The sequence below is a fragment of the Nyctereutes procyonoides genome, unplaced genomic scaffold (genome assembly GCF_905146905.1).
Source record: "Nyctereutes procyonoides isolate TBG_1078 unplaced genomic scaffold, NYPRO_anot_genome, whole genome shotgun sequence".
NCBI lineage: Eukaryota > Metazoa > Chordata > Mammalia > Carnivora > Canidae > Nyctereutes > Nyctereutes procyonoides.
In genome coordinates, this window is record NW_026575030.1 from 512163 (window position 1) to 530745 (window position 18583).

Genomic DNA, 18583 nt, shown 5'->3' on the forward strand with positions numbered 1-18583 from the left:
ATAACACACCTGAGGAGTTGTATTCCGATGCTCTTCAATCCCCAATATCGGCAACACTGCACTTCTCAACTCCTGCCTACTCCTTTGTCATGGTGATAATTTATAAATGTTCTTGCTAAGCTATAGTATTGAAATTTATGCATCAATGTTGTTTGTTTTTGCTATAACACATTGTGATCCTGAAAAGGACAAACCTCACCTTACAAAAAAATGATACCAAATACTGTACTTCATTTCATTATGAAATACACTGAATATCCTCTAGTTTGGCTAAACTCTATTTAGAAAGACCATTCCAGATATAAAGAAATATATTCTAGATAAGCCAGAATGGAATGGATGTCAACTACTTTTAACAGCAAACTAGCAATCAAAATGTTCTACTTCACAAAACTTACTTCATTTAAAAAATACATCTTGGTTTACAAAATAAGTAGGATATTACTTTTTTCTATATCAACCTTCCTAAAAGCCATTTTTAATTAATAAACAATTTTTAAAAAAAGTACCACTGTGATGAAAAAAACACTAGCAATCAAATGTCATTTTATAGCTACTTATACACAGAAATTCTGGAGCTACGACTCATTGACTTTGCCTACGGTATGAGAGATTTAAATTTTGGACTAGATGAAGTCATCACGTTAAAAAATGTACATATGCTTTTATACTTATTATGATGTATATCTCCTTACCATTAAATCTCAATGCCAAAAGCAAAAATTCTAGCACAATAGATACAAAGCAAACTCTTTACTAAATAAACTGAAATTACTTTTCAGTTATATCATGGACAATGTATGCTAACTTTTCAATTTCTTAATTAGCTCACTCTGAGTAGTAGCTCAGGCTCATTTATAATGTAGTCATAAATACTAGTATTTGCGTCAAGAGGGAAGGTCCTCTTAGTACATAAGTACTTATTTTTAAGCAAGTAATGCTATAATGTATAGAAGAACAAAGTACAGAGTCTGACTGTAGTAAGACAAGCTAACTATCTTAAAATATTCTTCAATAAACTTGCCTCCATTAAGTTCTGGGATTAAAAAAAGGATATTAACTAACCTGGATTAATTCCTTTATACTTGGTATAGTATAAAGTTGGTTTAGAGATGTGTGCTGAAATCTTGGCTGGGCTGTTAATTCAGTACCTTTGAAGGACAGGATGCAGGTGAAGAGTTGGGAGAGAAATGAGATCAAGAATGCCTGTATTTTTTTTTTTTAAGATTTTATTTTTTTTTTGAGAGAGAGAGAGAGCATGAAAGCATGCACAAGAGCAAGAGAAAGAGAGTACAAGTAGAGCAGAAGAGGGAGAGGAAGCAGCATATGCCCCACTGAGCAGGGAACCCAATATGGGGCTTGATCCCAGGACCCTGGGATGAGGATCTGAGCCCAGGGCAGATGCTTAAGTGACTGGGCCACACAGGTACCCCTAAAATGCCTGTATTCTTTATGAAAGGATCTTATGATAGGGTATGTAAAAGCAATTCAATTAATGGTTTCCTGAGGGACGCCTGGGTGGCTCAGCGGTTGAGCATCTTCCTTTGGTTCAGGGCGTGATCCCAGAGTCCTGGGACTGAGTTCCCCATTGGGCTCCCCACAAGGAGCCTGCTTCTCTAAGTCTCTGTCTCTTATGAATAAATAAAATCTTAAAAAAAAAAAAAAAAAAAGGTTACCAGACCACCAACTTTCAGTTGGTTTTCTATTTTGTATTTACAAAATGTAAACTCCATGCAATCCTTGGAACTTCACATATTTAATTAAAAAGACCACTGAGGGATCCCTGGGTGGCGCAATGGTTTGGCGCCTGCCTTTGGCCCAGGGCGCGATCCTGGAGACCCGGGATTGAATCCCACGTCGGGCTCCCAGTGCATGGAGCCTGCTTCTCCCTCTGCCTGTGTCTCTGCCCCCCTCTCTCTCTCTCTGTGTGACTATCATAAATAATAAATAAATAAAAAATTAAAAAAAAATAAAACTGGTTTTACTAAAAAAAAAAAAAAGATTGGTTTAAAAAAAAAAAAAGACCACTGATTGAGACTCTTGTTCCTTTTTTTTTTTTTAAAGATTTCATTTCTAAGTAATCTCTACATCGACTGTGGGGCTTGAACTTACAACCCTGAGACTAAGAATGGCATATTCTAGTGACTGAGCCAGCCAGGTAGCCCTTGCTCTTCCTTTTTCACAGCTCATTAATCCTTCCTATCTTTAAGCAAATGTGTCCAAAGGCAAGGGAAAGAAGAGAAGAACCAGAAGTGGAGGAGAAAGCAAAAAAAGGAAATGGAAGGGGCAGCCATTTTTATTATGGGAATTTTGACTCTAATGGATTTCCACTAAGTCATAAGCAAAGGCAGAGCTATGTCTTCAGGGACAGAAGCAATTTAATTAGTAGTCATTTCTGTGATCTTAGTGGAACTTTCACAAACAAGTACATCAATTATCCCTTATCTTAGGATGAGCATTTAAGCATTTTCACAAATGCCACATAAACCAAGAGAAAATGACATGAGAAAAGACCAATAAGTCCTGTCTAAAATTAAAGTATAGGTGTTAGATGCCCATAAAGGCCAAGCAGATATAATATGTATTTAACATTTAAATCAATCTTCTTAAACTATTGCCCATTTTATTACTGGGTTTTCCATTTCAGTAGTAAGGTAAATGCTACTGAGTATCTGCATGTAGTTTTCAGAAAAGCCATAAAGTAATTTGCACGCACTACAAACAGAGCCTGAAACCTAGACTACAAAAGACACTTTACTCTCTTTTTGTTTTAATTAAATTTCAAACTCGGCATTCATTAGGTATAACATTAACACTGACAAAAAGCTGTGGAATCTGTACACCGGACATTATACCAGAATAATCCTTTTATGTAATGTAATTTGGCAATCAGAAAATTTCATTCTTAATTTACCATAAAAATATAACAAAACTTCAAGTCGGAAAAGCCCCTCTAGATTATGAATATATGATTTTAAAATTGGTTCTTAAAAATTCCAAAACAATTACTAGTAGAAGCAACAATATTTAAAAATAAGCAAAATACACAGGATTTCTGCACAGTAGACACAAAACGTAACTCAAAAGGTCATCCCTTTCTGGATTAAAGGTGATTCATATAAAAGTTAATGTCAAATTAATATTTCTTTAAAAACTTCTACCTCTAAAATTCAATGACTTTATATGCTGAAATGCTAACTTCTAGGAAAGACAATTAAATACCCAATTACCTTAAGTCAGTCAATGGACTAGGTAATACAAGTTAATCTTAAAATCTCAGTAAGAAGGTTCAAAACCTAAAAAAGGGGATCCCTGGGTGGCTCAGCGGTTTAGCACCTGCCTTTGGCCCAGGGCGTGATCCTGGAGTCCTGGGATCGGGTCCCACGTCAGGCTCCCAGCATGGAGCCTGCTTATCCCTCTTCCTGTGTCTCTGCCTCTCTCTCTCTCTCTCTCTCATAGGTAAATAAAATAAATAAATCTTAAAAAACAAAAACAAACACCTAAAAAAAAGGGGGATGACCTTATTGGGTGTCTGGCTGGCTCAGTCAGTAAAGCATGTGACTTTTGGTCTTGGGGTTGTGAGTTTAAGTTCTACTTTGGGTGTAGAGATTACTTTTTAAATAATCTTCCTGGGATCCCTGGGTGGCGCAGTGGTTTAGCGCCTGCCTTTGGCCCAGGGTGTGATCCTGGAGACCCGGGATCGAATCCCACGTCGGGCTCCCGGTGCATGGAGCCTGCTTCTCCCTCTCCCTGTGTCTCTGCCCCACCCCCTCTCTCTCACTCTCTCTCTCTCTCTGTGTGTGACTATCATAAATAAATAAAAATTAAAAAAAATCTTTAAACAAATAAATAATCTTCCTAACTGCTCTTTGTATTACTAAGAACAGCAAGAAATAAAAAAAGTATGACAATATTCTCACCTAAGCTGTGCCTTAATTTTGCATTAACAAAAATTCAAGAACTAGGAAAAGAATAGAAAAAATAAACAAATGGCTTTTTGTTCTGTATATTGTTATGTTAGCAGGTGTTTCTAATTTGAAGATTTAAAAACTTATTCTCAAATACTCTTGTGAATCAAACAGCTTTATTTATAATAGCTAAAAACCAGAAACTGCACATAGGTGGCATTCAATAGAACAGAAAAACAAATCGCTTATTTATACAATAAAATACTATTCTGTAATAAAAAAAGCAACTATTCATACATTCAACAACATGGAAAAATGTGAAAAACATATCAAGTTAAAGAAGCCTTACACAAAAGAGCACGTAGTGTATGATTCCATTTATATAAGTCCTAGCACAGAAAAATATATGCTGAAAAGAATCACAACTTTTGGTTGTTGTTTACTGGCATGATGGTAATATTGTATATCTTGACAGACACATGGGCCTATGATTACAATTTGTTGAAAATTCACTGAATGGTAAGTTCCTGATTTATGCATTTCCTATTTTAAAAATTTTATTCATTTATTTGACAGAGTGTGCGCACACACACATGTGCACACAAGGAGGGGGAGCAGCAGGCAGAGGGAGAGGGGAGAAGCAGGTTCCCTGAGCAGAGAGCTCGACGTGGGGCTCCCAAACCGAAGGCAGACATTTAACGGACTGAGCCATCCAGGCAACCCCCTGATTTATGCATTTTATGTATATTTACCCATAAAAAATAATCAAACACTGAACTCTGGGATCCCTGGGTGGCTCAGCAGTTTAGCGCCTGCCTTTGGCCCAGGGCGGGATCCTGGGGTCCTGGGATCGAGTGCCACGTCGGGCTCCCTGCATGGAGCCTGCTTCTCCCTCCTCTTGTGTCTCTGCCTCTCTCTCTCTCTCTCTCTATGTCTATCATAAATAAATAAATAAATCTTTAAACAAACAAACAAACAAACACTGAACTCTAGTAATTACACCCATGTCAAAGGGTTCAGGAGTGAAGTATACTGACCTTTGAAATTTATTTTGAAGTGTGTCAAAAAAACGAGACAGACTGATATATAATAAAACAAACAGAGCAAAATGTTAACAACTGTAGAAATGAGTCATCTATCAAATTTTGGATAAAAAAAAAAAACAAAAAAAACCCACAAATTTTGGATAAGCTTCGGAAAACTTTAGCAGATCTCTCAAAAGCAAACCAGATACTAGAAGACACGAGCAACATATTTAAGTACAAAGGGAAGATGACTTTGAAGTTAGCATTCTATACCCTCCATCAGGTATGATGGCAGAATTAAGACTTCAGGCATCTAAAATCTGAAAAGGTTTACTTCTTAAGCAATCTTTTTAAAGAAAATATCTCAGGCTATTATCTAGCAAAAAATGAGTATTAAAAACTAAGAGGAAGGACCCACAGAATCCAGCAAACAGTGGATTCAACCTCAGGGGGCAGAAGGGAAGTCCCAGGACGAGGGCAAGATACCAGAATCCAAGTGAAAATCTCTGAGGTAAAGAGGCCTCCATGAAACAAAGACTGAATAACTTCGAGGATATGTTAATGGTACATTATTGCTTGTTAATCAGAAAAAAAGACAATTAGACACCCTAGAATAAATTGAAAGAAAAAACTTACAGAAAACCCATGCTTCCAAAGGATAAGAAAACAATGGGACATGATTTTGATAAACTGATGGAAGCAAAAAGAAGAATCCATTGGATTTTTGGTGCTAAGAACATTCTAGCTCTCTTCAAGAGACTCCTGAATCCCAATAATAAGACAGTAGATAAGGGGATGATAATCAATTACAGATCTACTATATGATCTGATTTTTATGTGCAATGCTGTTTGGATTTTTTAAAAAGCTTTCAAAAAATATAAACTTTCCAAAACGTTCATTTTAGAAATGCAGTGAGTTTTATAATGGTTCAGTTTTTAGCCCAGTCAAAAAGTGAAGTTTAAAATCTGTTGAGTGTATTAATACAAAACATATTAAATTTTAATCTATTTTTTCCTTTTTTAAAATGAAATATTTTTTACTTCACAAGATACAAGTCGGCAAAATTACCCGAGTTAAAAAACAAAAACAAAAACAAAAGCATGTTCCTACTTCTGAGCCTATTTTTCAAATCAACTTATCAAAAGAATCTAAAAATAGCTTTGAAGACTGTCCTTCAATACATTTCTTTCCTGTGATGGTGCCACTTTGTGTAAGAGCAAAACCTAAAACCAGAAAGATGCTATTATGGTCTAGTTGTCTGGTTCTGTGATAAAATCTAATGTGCTTTAAGGAATAGATGGAGTTTCTCAGCCAGCAATAATATGAAAGACAATCTGCTAAGTTTAAGGAGGGTGCTAAACAGCCTCCCTAAAATGGGGAATGGGGAGACAAACCTACTGAGGACATCTACGGGGTTACTTTACCTTCCCCTTTTCCCTCCATTAGGACAACTGGGCCAAACAGAAGGGTCTTACCACCTGGGCAGGTCAAGTCTCTCATCCCCACCCACACATTAGTTTCTATTCTCTGGGGGCAAGAGAGGAGAAGGAGGGCCTACAAAGGACATGGATATTGATGCAACTTTATGATTAACATTTCAATTATGCTCTCCTTTTCCAACTGGATCTCCTTTCCTCTATGCCCTTCCTCCCTACATCAGAAAAAAGAGATATATATACACATACACATATATAAACACATACATCTGCAATGATATGTACATATCTGTATATATATGTATACATGCATATCTCTAGCCATATACCTGAAGACGTTGAAACAAACAAACAGAGAGAAGTCCCTTAGAAATATACTTCTGTCACCAGAAAAGTTCAAGCAAAGGCTACATGACTGTCTGATTTCTCTGTCCTATCAGATCCCCACAATAGCTGGCTTGAAAGGCAGGAGCCAGGAATCTCTCTTCGCTTTCCTTATTCTAGTACCTTCTGGAAGAAGAAAGGAAATGAAAAGCAGATAACTTTAGGACAAGCTGCTCCGGTGATTGCCACTGGACTGATCCCTGAGAACTAGTGAGGTTGGACCAGGTGAATTCTCACAGTCCAACACAAAGATCTGCCTACCATTCTATTGTAAAAGCAGGTAATTTTGTTTAAGAAAACCTACTACATCTTTTGGTTTAGCATGAAAAAGACAGAAATCCTTGATAAGTGAAGACTAAAGATTTGGCTTTAGACTTTGCAAAAGTCCCTTAAAACCCAGTACATCTGGGATTAAGAGGCTCTTCAGTGGAAATGATTCATTTGGCTAAAAATATGCATAGCTGACAGTCCCAGAGCCACACCTCAAAGTGTTCTTAACGTACTTGTACCTTTAAATCCTGTCTTCAGGACAAAGCTGCTGAACATCAGTAAACAAGATTAATTTACATCTCCATCTCCTCCATTTTATGACCTTTGTACTTTGTACCTTCTACCTAGAATGTTCTTCCCTCACAAATCTCATGGCTTGTTTCCTTACTAAATTCAAGTGTTTGTTCAAAATATCAAGCGGTATTCCCTAGTCACCCTGACTCAAATAGACCCTATACCTTTTTCAGCAAATCCTTAAGTTCTCAACCTGCTTTTGTTTTCATTGCAATGATTTCTCTAATTCTGTCTGACATGCTCTTTTATTTTTTGTTTTCCCACAAGAAAATGAGATCTAGGAGGGCAATGGCATTCTATTTTACAAAACCAGAAGAAGGCACAAAGTAAGTTTTCAATAAATACTTGCTGAATGAATGAATCCACACTTTTCATGTCCTATATAGCAACAATCAACTCACTTTAGCTTTGCAGAAAAATGCAAAGGTAAAGTTACTACTCTAATGATGTATATAGAGTTTTAATGGGAAGAGGTCTTTTTTTTTTTCTTTTAAAGAACATTATATACGATTTGGTTCAGTATTACAGAATCATTAAAGGTTTGGAGTCATTTATATAATTCAACTTTATTAATTTTAACAGGGAAAATACATGCTAAAGAACCATTCTTTATTTTAAGCCAGAGGTTCCTTTTGCAGTTTCCTTCATTCTTCACTATCAACAGCAGGCCTGGAGTGAGTGACAAATGGTCTTTTTTTTTTTAAAGATTTATTTATTTATTTATTTATTTATTTATTTATTTATTTATTTATTTATTTATTTATTTATGATAGAGAGAAAGAGAGAGAGAGAGAGAGAGGCAGGCAGAGACACAGGAGGAGGGAGAAGCAGGCTCCATGCTGGGAGCCTGATGTGGGACTCGATCCCAGGCCTCCAGGATCACACCCTGGGCCAAAGGCAGGCACTAAACCGCTGAGCCACCCAGGGATCCCTGACAAATGGTCTTAAAGGAGGCATCAATTTTACTTCCTCATTTCTGATAAATTCTTTTACCTCCTTTGTTGACTCTTTTCTTTCCCTGTTCACTACCATGATTTGTAGCTAAACGGAATGATCATAAAAGACTATATGAATAAAGCTCTACTTTTAAGTAAATATCACTACAATGAACCAAATTTACTGAAGGTTACCATGCTGTGGTATGTAGACTTTCATAGGAAAAAAAATTTGCCAATCCCATATAAAAGAGAGAGGTGGACAAGTATAAATGACAGAGGGCAAGAACCAATTCTTTGGTGACTTCTATATATCTTAAACCTTACAGGCATGTTCTTGTTTCCTCCCTTCTAAGTATAGTGTCATTATTCTCATTTTACAGATGAAGAAAAGACTGAAAGTCTAAGTTACTTGCTCAAAATCACATCAGCTGTTCAGTGGTAGACCTGTGATACTTATCAAGTCTTTGAGTTTCCAACCATCTATTTCTTTCCACTAGACAAGCTGTTTTCATAGTGGGTCCAACAGGACCACTGTTGATCAAGATCCTTTCAAAGGGTCCATGAGCTCTCTCACTTTTCTTCTGAATATTGGTGTATGGCCAAATTGTCTTCTTATATTTCAACCAAAATCACATATCCTATCAGAATGAATGCAAAAGTAGATACAAGAACTCAGCTATCTTCTAATAAGCCAGACATTAAGGAGATTTGCAAAAATGTAAAACAATCCTATTCTTCTTGCTATATTTTTAATTTTGAAAAGTTGTTTTTCCTAAAAATCTGGTAGTTTATTATTCTAAGTGAAGCATTACATATTAAAGAAATTCTCATGTTTAATACTGCTAAAATATTATTTCCTAAATTGCCAAATTGATTTAGGTGTTTGTCACAATCTGTATCAAAATCCAAGCTGGCTTCTGGGAAGCTGATCTTAAAACTACACAAAGAAATAAAAGGGACCCAAAATAGCCAAAACAATCTTGAAAAAAAACAGCAAAGCTGGAGGACTCACAAGTCCCAATTTCAAAACTTGTCACAGTTACATAATCAAATAGTGTGGTACTACTGGTCTAGTGATAGACCTATAAATCAATGCAATAGGATTTAGAGTTGAGAAATAACCTCCCACGTTTATGGTCAACAAAAGAGCCAAGATAATTTAACAAAGAAAGAACAGTGTTTTCAACAAATGGGGTGGAGATAAAAATGATATCCACATGTAAAAGAATGAATTTGGACCCCCTACCTCACATCACACACAAAAATTAACTCTAAGTGGATCAAGGTCATCTTTATCACAAAAAGTATATCCTCCCTAAGTTGGTGGTCTACACTTTGACTTTTGACCTCCTCACATTACTTCCCAATTGCTCTAGAAGATTCAGTACTTTTGTATTTAAAAGTGTAGGGTCACATAGTAACTACACTATAACTTAAGAATCACTTATATCACTTTCTTTCCCCAAATGAGTTCTCATTTGCTGGTTCTGTATGTCTTTACAAGAAGATAACATCTCGTATTTTATCTTACAGATAATCAATAGGCTTAATATATAAATATCTGGTTAAATAATGAATACATAGACTCTTGATACAATCCTTTTATCGCAAATGGAAAATGAACAATATGGATAACTAATGTTAGATTATTTTTAGTTTATACGAAGAGGGGTTGGAAAGTGAAAGGGCAGCAAGCCTTTATAAAAGGAGAATAAAGAAAGTATTGGCATTTAGGAAAAAAAGGCATATGAAATGAAAACAGAAACTACATCTAGAATATGTTTGATGTAGAGGTATTTCTGCTGTGTTCAGATGCATGTGAATGTGACTTAGTAAAACTAAAACAAATGAACAATATAAAATGTATCAATGGTATTTTAGAAGAAATTTGCTTAAAAATATACTTTTTTCAATACTATACGAGAACATATATATAAATATTGCAGGGTTTTTGTGTTTGACTTTTGTTTTTTAAAATAATTACACATTCACAGAAGTTACAAAAAATAGTACAGAAAGCTCCCACGTACTCTTCACTCAGTTTCCCTCAGTGATAACATTATGTAAATAAAGTTCAACATCAAAACCTGGGATTGACATTGATATACAAACGTATTAGGATTTTGCCAGTTTTACATGCACTCATTTGTCTGTTTCCTTTTTTTTTTTTTTTTTTAGAGAGAGTGCATATGCACAAGTGCTCCTGTGTGAGTGGAGTGGAGGGGCAGAGGGGGAAGGAGAGAATCCTAAAGCAGGCTCTGTGCCTGGCAAGGACTCAGGGCTCCATCTAATGACCCTGAGATCATGATCTGATCTGTAATCAAGAGTCAGACACTTAAAAAAAAAAAAGAGTCAGATACTTAACCAACAGAGTCACCCAAGCACCCCCATTTGTATGTTTCTAAGCAACGAAGATTTAGGTAACTACCATACAATCAAGATATAGAGCCATTCCATTACTACAAAGATCCCTTATGCAACCACTTTATAGTTACAACCATCCTGCTCCCTCAAACTCCATCTCTAATGCCTGGAAATCAGTAATTTGTGTTCTGTCTCTATAATTTACCACTTTGAGAATGTTATAGAAATGGACCACATGGTTGTTCCATTTTAAAATTGTTTTTTACTTGCTGTAATTACTTTAAGAGCTACCAAGTTGCTTTATCAATGTTTTGTTTCGTTTTATTGCTGTATAGTATTCCACAGTACAGATATATAGAACAGTTTCACCAATCATTCAAAGAAGGGCTTTGGGTTATTTTCAGCAAAAAAGACAACTATTTTTAAACACAGCAATTCTGTAATAAGCGTTTTCCCAAGTGCACTTTAAAAGCGAGGGCTTTATGATGGTTTAAGTCCTTGCTTTGTATACATTTCCAGTTTCTTTTCCATAATGTTAAACCTTTCTTTTGTAATTAAATTCCATAGCTTTCCTATCAAGAAACATGGCATCAAGGTAAATCTGCAGTTAAACTTCTAACTTAGACTCTAAGGTAATATATCAATTATGGAATTTCTTTCAAGCAGAAGAAACAGTTAGTGAAGTTAACTGTATGACTAGCCTACAAAATTAATTTTTATCTGTCATTATTCAAACTAAAGTTGGGAGAAGTCAAATCATAGTACTTTAAACTCTCAGGCAAGACAATATCGAATTATTGTCTTCCAAGAAGAAAGGTCAAGAATAAAAACAAATGTAATTTATTTTCCATACTGAATTTATTTTGGAGAGAAAGTACTTTTAGGGAGTTGTAGATGAAAATACTAGTCAAGCAGGCTAACAGAACAATCATTTAAAATCATCAAAATAAATCATGCTATATTATTATAGTATTATAATATAGCATATATATAGTGTGTGTATATATATATATATATATAGTATATATGGATTAGTATTTATGAAATAAGACGGCACAAAAACCTTGCTATTTGCTTTGAGAAGTGAGCTTACAGGTAGAAATTTTTTTGGAAGTTACAAATCTAAAATTCAGAAGGCAAAGAAAGAACAAGAAAGATCTTAAATACAAGTTTTCAAAATTCTCATTCATTTGGGATGTTCTCATTCATTTGGGGGAATATAAATAATAGTGAAAGGGAATATAAGGGAAGGGAGAAGAAATGTGTGGGAAATATCAGAAAGGGAGACAGAACATAAAGACTCCTAACTCTGGGAAACGAACTAGGGGTGGTGGAAGGGGAGGAGGGCGGGGGGTGGGGGTGAGTGGGTGGCGGGCACTGAGGGGGACACTTGACGGGATGAGCACTGGGTGTTATTCAGTAGGTTGGTAAATTGAACACCAGTAAAAAATTAATTTATTAAAAAAAGAAAGATCGTAAATACAAGTTTTCAAAATTCACAGGAAAAAAAATTATGTTAATAGGCATATGTAGAGACTAAGAAGGTAAGAATAGGCAAAATATTCAAGGATAAAACACGGGAAAAAAACCAAACTGCTGGAAAATAAGATAGAGAACTAGCTCTGAGACAAAATTAAATAACTACTCTCTTATTTCAACCATCAACCAATGACTAATTGAATTAAATTCTGGAAAAGATACACATGCTTACACCTTATCAGGTACAAACAAATTTGTTTAATTATATAACACATCCTTATTTGGGAAGTAAAGTTAACTTAATAAAATTTTGTTTGATTTTATGATTTGACTCTTTGCACATGTCTGTATTACTAGTAAACATTATGAGACTTCACAAGGATTAAATGCAAGATTACATTTTTAGGAAAAATTATTATGCTGAGAAAAAACTGACATGCTCCTTATGTATCTTAGTTATCTTAAATTATAAGTTACATCACCATGTACAGGTGTGACTACAGAGTATAGATTCTGTGGTTTGGAGCTATAAGAGCCATTTGAAGAGTTGACTGCTATTTGTTGCTATACCTCCTTGACACACAGACTGTCAGAGTATTTATAATAGATCCTGGAAGTGTTAATAGTGAAATTTTCTAATTCAGACAGCAACAATATATTACAAACCCATCAAGTCTTAAGTATAACATTTTCAAGAACGGAGAAAATAAAACTTAATTCTCAGTGCTTCTCTATTCCTGTGGAATTAAAACTTAACATTAGCTCAAATGCATATAATTAAAGTGCCAGTACTAAAAAATCTCTTTTATTACTTTGCAAAACATAGTAGTGCATTTCTTCTGCATCATTTTTGAAAAAGTTTATTTCAATTTTATATAATATTCTGCTGCTGCCATGGAAGGCTCCCCAAAGGAGCATCCAACTGTACTGCGTTTCTTCACTATTCAGCATAGGGTGCAGCTGCCTTGAACCCTGGCCAGGCGTTACTGTCAGAAGACTTCATAATAAAACTTTTCATGCTAAACTTTAATTTGTCTACTGGGACAAACTCAAAAAACATACTATTATGTGTGAAGACCAATGCATTTTCAAAAGTGCTTGAAAAGAGAAAGGAACAATGTGTCTCCCATGTTGTTTCACAGAAAAGAAAAACTCAAGCACTGATAAATATTGAGAATTAAAAACAGTAACAAAACTGCAGTCAGTCCTATGGCCATTATGAATTCAAACCACTCACTGAATCTTAACTCTGTATTAAAGACTTGTTTGTTAGTAGCCTGATAGCGCAGTAAATATGGATAGCAACTATATAAACCTTGAAATACATATCAGCTAACTAAAATTTAAAACCTATTACAATAATTTATCACTACAAACAATTTACCACCTAATCTTATTCCAAAAAATTCATTTGAAATATATTCCCCAAACATGGGGATTTTAACGCAAAATTAAAAACCTATAAAAATCAACAACTCTTCAGTATCGGATGCCCAATTTCCCACATTTCTTTTACTTTGTTAATGGCTAGCTGCAAACTGCACCAATTTAAGTCCCTATATAAATGAAAACTCCCATAGTACTCCTCTGCCCTAACAGAGCAAGTTCTGAGGCTGCAACATCTTGTGCATATAAATAACAAACTCACATTCTCTTAAGATGCATTTATATGCTAATATTTCATAATACATACTATGTATTAAACACAATGGTAGGAGCTTTATATTTATACAGATTTCGTCTCCAATCCTCCCAACTAAGGGTTAGGTGCTATCATCCCCAATTTACAGGTGAACTGAGGCTCACAGAAGGGTCCTGCAGCTAGTAAGAGAATGTATAAACCGCCTATATTTTCATCAGCCCTTCGTGTACATAAAGTATATGAGATCCAAAAGTATCAGGTCTATAACTCATCAATTGACCAACAAGTTTTAGAAAGTGCTAAGGTGAGTGATGAGTGCTTTATGGGGAGCTGAGAGAACTTACCTTTCGGGGTTATGTGTTTTATTTTTTTTTAGCAAACATCCACATTTCTTCCAGATCCTGAATCTAGATCTATGTAATTCTGTATGCAAATGCTATTAGTTATGGAATATGTAAGATCATTCTGCCAGTAGGGTCTCCTTAGGCCCTAGGAAATGGTCTAACAACTTAGTCAAAACTGATTCTTTCTTCAGAACCCAAGTGTACTCTGACAACAAGCAAAGCCTCAGAGGTGGGCCTAAAATGTTACTCTTGAAGCAGCCAGGTCTACCACCAATTTATAGAATCCATTATTTAAGGACCCATCTATGCAAAAAAACAAACAAACAAACAAAACAAAACAAACAAAAAAACCCCACAAGGTGTTAAAAGATGAGCGCCTAATCAATATGTGAGGAAAAAGCATTCGTTCTCAAATATGCCAAGTCTTATCAAATTGAAGTGTGTTCAGTTACTCTAGTTACACTGGCATCCAACTATATTAATTATCCCACAGACCTTACTCTTTCAAATATTACAACGAGGTTAGTTTCCAGTTAAGACTCTAACCACCTTTTCATTACTCAAAAGTTCTTGCAATCACTGACATCTAAGCTAACAGCAAAGGGTTTCTTCAGAATTACAATTAGGCGAGCTATAACCATGGAGATTTCAATCTATATACACGTATTTTCTGGAACATCGTGTTCGAAAAATCATCTGTTATTTTACCAAGCCTTACTTTTCCTCCACTTGCTATCCAGGACCATTCCACACGGGACAAGATAGCCTCAACAATTTGTTCCTACAAAAAAGCGAGCTCAAAAAAGCAGAGGCACTCTCCTGTGCACCTACTAACAACAACAACAACAAAAAGAGAGAGAACAAAAAAACTTCAAAGACACAGGTCTGAGCCTCAGGCTCGACCACAGTGTGTGTGTGTGTGTGTGTGTGTGTGTGTGTGTGTGTGTGTAAATCCGACCCCCGGGGTCCGTGGCGCTGACAGTCATTCAACTTTCTTTTCAACATTCCCATTGTGCTTTTCTCTGGTACCACCGGCAAGGTGCGCCTGCATTTCACCAGCCGGTGGAACGCCGTATTTCCTTTCTTAACAATCCTCCGGGTGCAAGGCCAGGGGCCGAGGCGTGCGGTGGGCCGGGGAGCCCGAGGCACGGGGGCCGGCCGCCCGAGAGAGCTGCACCACGCACGGCACCCGCTCCTGCCAGGCCTGCTGGGGCTGGTTCCCGGGTCCCTGGGGCTGCAAGGGCAGCAAGCAGCAGCCATGGCAGGGACTCGGGAACCTTTCCCCTGCCTCCTCCGCTAGGCCTCGAGGGGTTTGCTTTTCACATGGCCCCCGGGTGGGGGCGGTGGGCGCAAGGTAGTGGATGCAGCTGCAGCCGCAGCCGCGGGGCCAGGCGAGCCGGGCTCCCTCGGAACCCGACCTCGCGACGGGCTGGCAGCGGCGGCACCTCGGCGGGGGCCCGGCTGGCGCGCCGATGGCTCGGCGGCGGAGGCCACCTTCTCGCACACATCTCTCCCCTGCCTGCCTCCTTCTCCGTTAGCGCTACCGGTTGGCGGGCGGGGGAGGGGAGCGAGGCGCGTTATTCCCGGGGAGCTGGAAGGGGGAGGGGAGGGCATCTCTTACCCGCGTTACTGAGGAGGAGGAGGAGGAGGAGGCGGTTGGAGCGCGGCGCGGCGGGGCGACGGCGGGGCTGGGTGGGTGCAAGTAAGAGTCTTACGAAAGGGAATTAACCCCATCACCAGCCCGGACACCGGCTCCAGCGGCAGCCGCGGCTGGCAGAATCCCGCCCCTTCCCACCACGCACTAGCCCCGCCCCTTCGTTCTCTTGGAGGGGCAGCCGACAAATCATAGGTTAGACGGACTCTGAGTGACGTGAGGGCCAGCCAATCATGCCTGAAGAAACGGCCTTTCCTCCACCCCCTTATCTCCTCCCGGGCCGCGGGAGAGCGGTGCCAAGTCTTCCTCCACCCTCAAGGGAGAAAGAACCAATCGGTAATGAGTAACCGCCCTTGAACGACGCAGAGGACAACCAATGGAAGAACTAAGAGGACAGCCATTTTGCCCACTTGTAAAAAAGGCACCTTTTCCCACGAGTTGGGAGCCTGGCGTGTAGGAGTTCTGTGGAGTTTTTACTGACCTGGAGGTATAGGAGAGACAACCATATTTCTTCAGGGACTATTTATAGAGCTTGCTAGGACTGGGTGAATATTTTCATCCTCCATGTGGGGGGAAGTGAGGAATGCCGCTTAAGGTCTTGGCTCCTCCCTTTAGCGGTAACGGGTTCTAAGCCGAACACCTGGTTTCTCCAGCTTCAGGGGAGGAAGGCGGGGTTTCCAGCTCTGTAAGGCCTGCAGGGAACTACATTTCCCAATATGCTCTGCCCCCTCCACCGTCCTTTCCTGCTTTTACTTCCCGTGGGGCCTGACGGGAATTGTAGTTCCTGTGGGGGGGGGTTACCCGCGGCACCTCGTTGGCCAATGAAAGGGGGCCGCCTGGAGATGATTTGGGGCGGGGGAACCGGTTGCAGGGCTGTGGCGAATCGCCACCCTAGCTCGAGAGGGGAGGCTTAGAAGAGAAGTCAGAGGAGAGTTTTCTCAGAACGCCACAGGGGTTTTAGATTCTTGGTGTTTGAACTCTCTTATTTTCAGTTTGTCCCTTTGAAGTCACTTCCGCCTTGGGGCGGACGCCAGCCCAGCCTGTGGCGGGAGTTGGAGACCCTGCGGCGAGCGCACCAGGTGTGGTTTTCAGGGTGGCGTGGCGGGCAAGTCCGTAGGTTCTTTCGAGACAGATAACGAAGTTGGACGGCATGCAGTTGCGTTTTAAGAAAGAGCGGGTGAAATGGGATGGCGCGTAGTTCTCCAGTCTAGAATGCCTTCCTCCGTCCCTCGTCTCCAATCCCAGAGTCCCATTTTTCTTACCTTTTGACTTGCTCACGCTTAGCTTGCATTCCATTTGTGGAGGGAGCCCCTACGGTTTTTAGCCGCTTTGCGTGCAAGAAGCATGGCTTCAGGTCGCCGGTCTGACCAAAAATGGGCTTAGAAGTTCTGATTTAATGACTTCCATATTTACAAACACACTTCTTCTAAAGACTGGTTGGTGGGAGATAACATAAGGGCACAGGATTCCTACTCAAAAATGGTCCATTACCATTCTTTTTTTTTTTTTTTTTTTTTGACCAAAGCATCAGTGTTGTGGGACCAACAGTCAAAGCATTACCTCCTTTTTAAAATTCTTTATTTTAATTCGAGTTTGTTAACACAGTGTTTTATTAGTTTCAGGTCTAGAGAACGTAGATCTCCTTTCTTAATGCGGTTGGGTTTTTCAATACAATTTTGCAGTGTAGTTTTTTTTTTAGAGGATGTTTAGTTTTGTTTTTCTTTTTGTTTTGTCGGGAGTTTTTCCAGCGTAAGTCAAGTCAAGAAATAGTCATTGTGGCCATCATTTTATTGAGTGTTTCCTCAGCCAGGAAGGATATTAAGTGCTTTAAGTACATTTTTCTTGCAGCAATCTGCCAGTGTTGTTATGTGAGGTTTATAGTTGAAGAAATTGGTCTTCAATGACGTTCATTAAGACCATTTAAGGCCTTGATCAGGTAATTTTGTAGCTGAGATACATATCCAGGTCTGTCTCATTTCTGATCTCTTAATCACTACTCATCTTGCCTCTCAAATATTTATTTCCCAGTATGTGCTGTAGACACATGAGAGAGAGAAATGTAAAATTCCATTCTAGAATTCTGGAACTGATGGTGGCAGTCACTTCTTTTGAAGTATCCTTTGTCACATGCATAATATATACTAATCGTGTTTAAAAGCACAGGAGAGTATTAAAAAGGCCATCTCTAATAGTGTTATCCAAACATACCACCAGTATGGCATACTGCCAGTGTGGTATGTCTGGATAACATACCACCCCAACATTAAATTGGGGTGGATATCCTTACAGATCTTTCTAATATAGGTACAGACATTTGCCCAAATGCTATCATTACTACCTTGCTTTCTTGTAAGCCTTTTTTTTAAAAAAATTCAACAATAGGCTGTGGATATGACTGGGTATGTGTTAATATCATTTTTTAAAATATCATTTTTTATTGCTATCTGGTATTTCATTGTCTCCAACATAATCAATTCTTAGTGATGGATATTTACATTGTTTTTGACTAACTTTTTTTGATTGTGTTAAAAAACATAAAATTTACAATCTTAACCATTTTTAAGTGTATCATACACTAGTATCGAGTGTATGTTAGCTTGTCATTTAACAGATATCTGGAACTTTTTCATCTTGCAAAACAAAGTGTATGTTTTGTACCATTCCCCTTTCCCTCCTCCCACAGCCTTTGGTATCTACCATACTACTTTGTTTTTGAGAGTTCGACCACGACTACTTTAGATATCTCGTATGAGTGGAATCCTGCAGTGTTGGTCCTTCTTTGACTGGCTTATTTGACTTAACATCATGTCCTCAAGGTTCATCCATGTTGTAGCATATGACTGG

At 38.2% G+C, this 18583-nt stretch overlaps 2 protein-coding genes across 12 annotated transcripts in view; one reads left to right on the plus strand and one right to left on the minus strand.

The window, feature by feature from the left end:
- Window positions 1-15845, minus strand: part of R3HDM1 (R3H domain containing 1) — a 200686-nt gene extending 184841 nt beyond the window's left edge. For all 10 annotated transcript variants that reach the window (XM_055316114.1, XM_055316109.1, XM_055316104.1 and 7 more), the window contains exon 1: window positions 15707-15845. The gene's annotated coding sequence lies outside the window, so the exon portion shown is untranslated. The remainder of the gene's footprint in view (window positions 1-15706) is intronic.
- Window positions 15846-16200: 355 nt separating this feature from the next.
- Window positions 16201-18583, plus strand: part of ZRANB3 (zinc finger RANBP2-type containing 3) — a 313553-nt gene continuing 311170 nt past the window's right edge. The window contains exons 1-2 of one of the 2 annotated variants that reach the window (XM_055316358.1): window positions 16201-16226; window positions 16732-16818. The gene's annotated coding sequence lies outside the window, so the exon portion shown is untranslated. Of the gene's footprint in view, window positions 16227-16622; window positions 16819-18583 lie in introns of those variants that run through there. The other variant, XM_055316357.1, reaches the window with a different exon arrangement.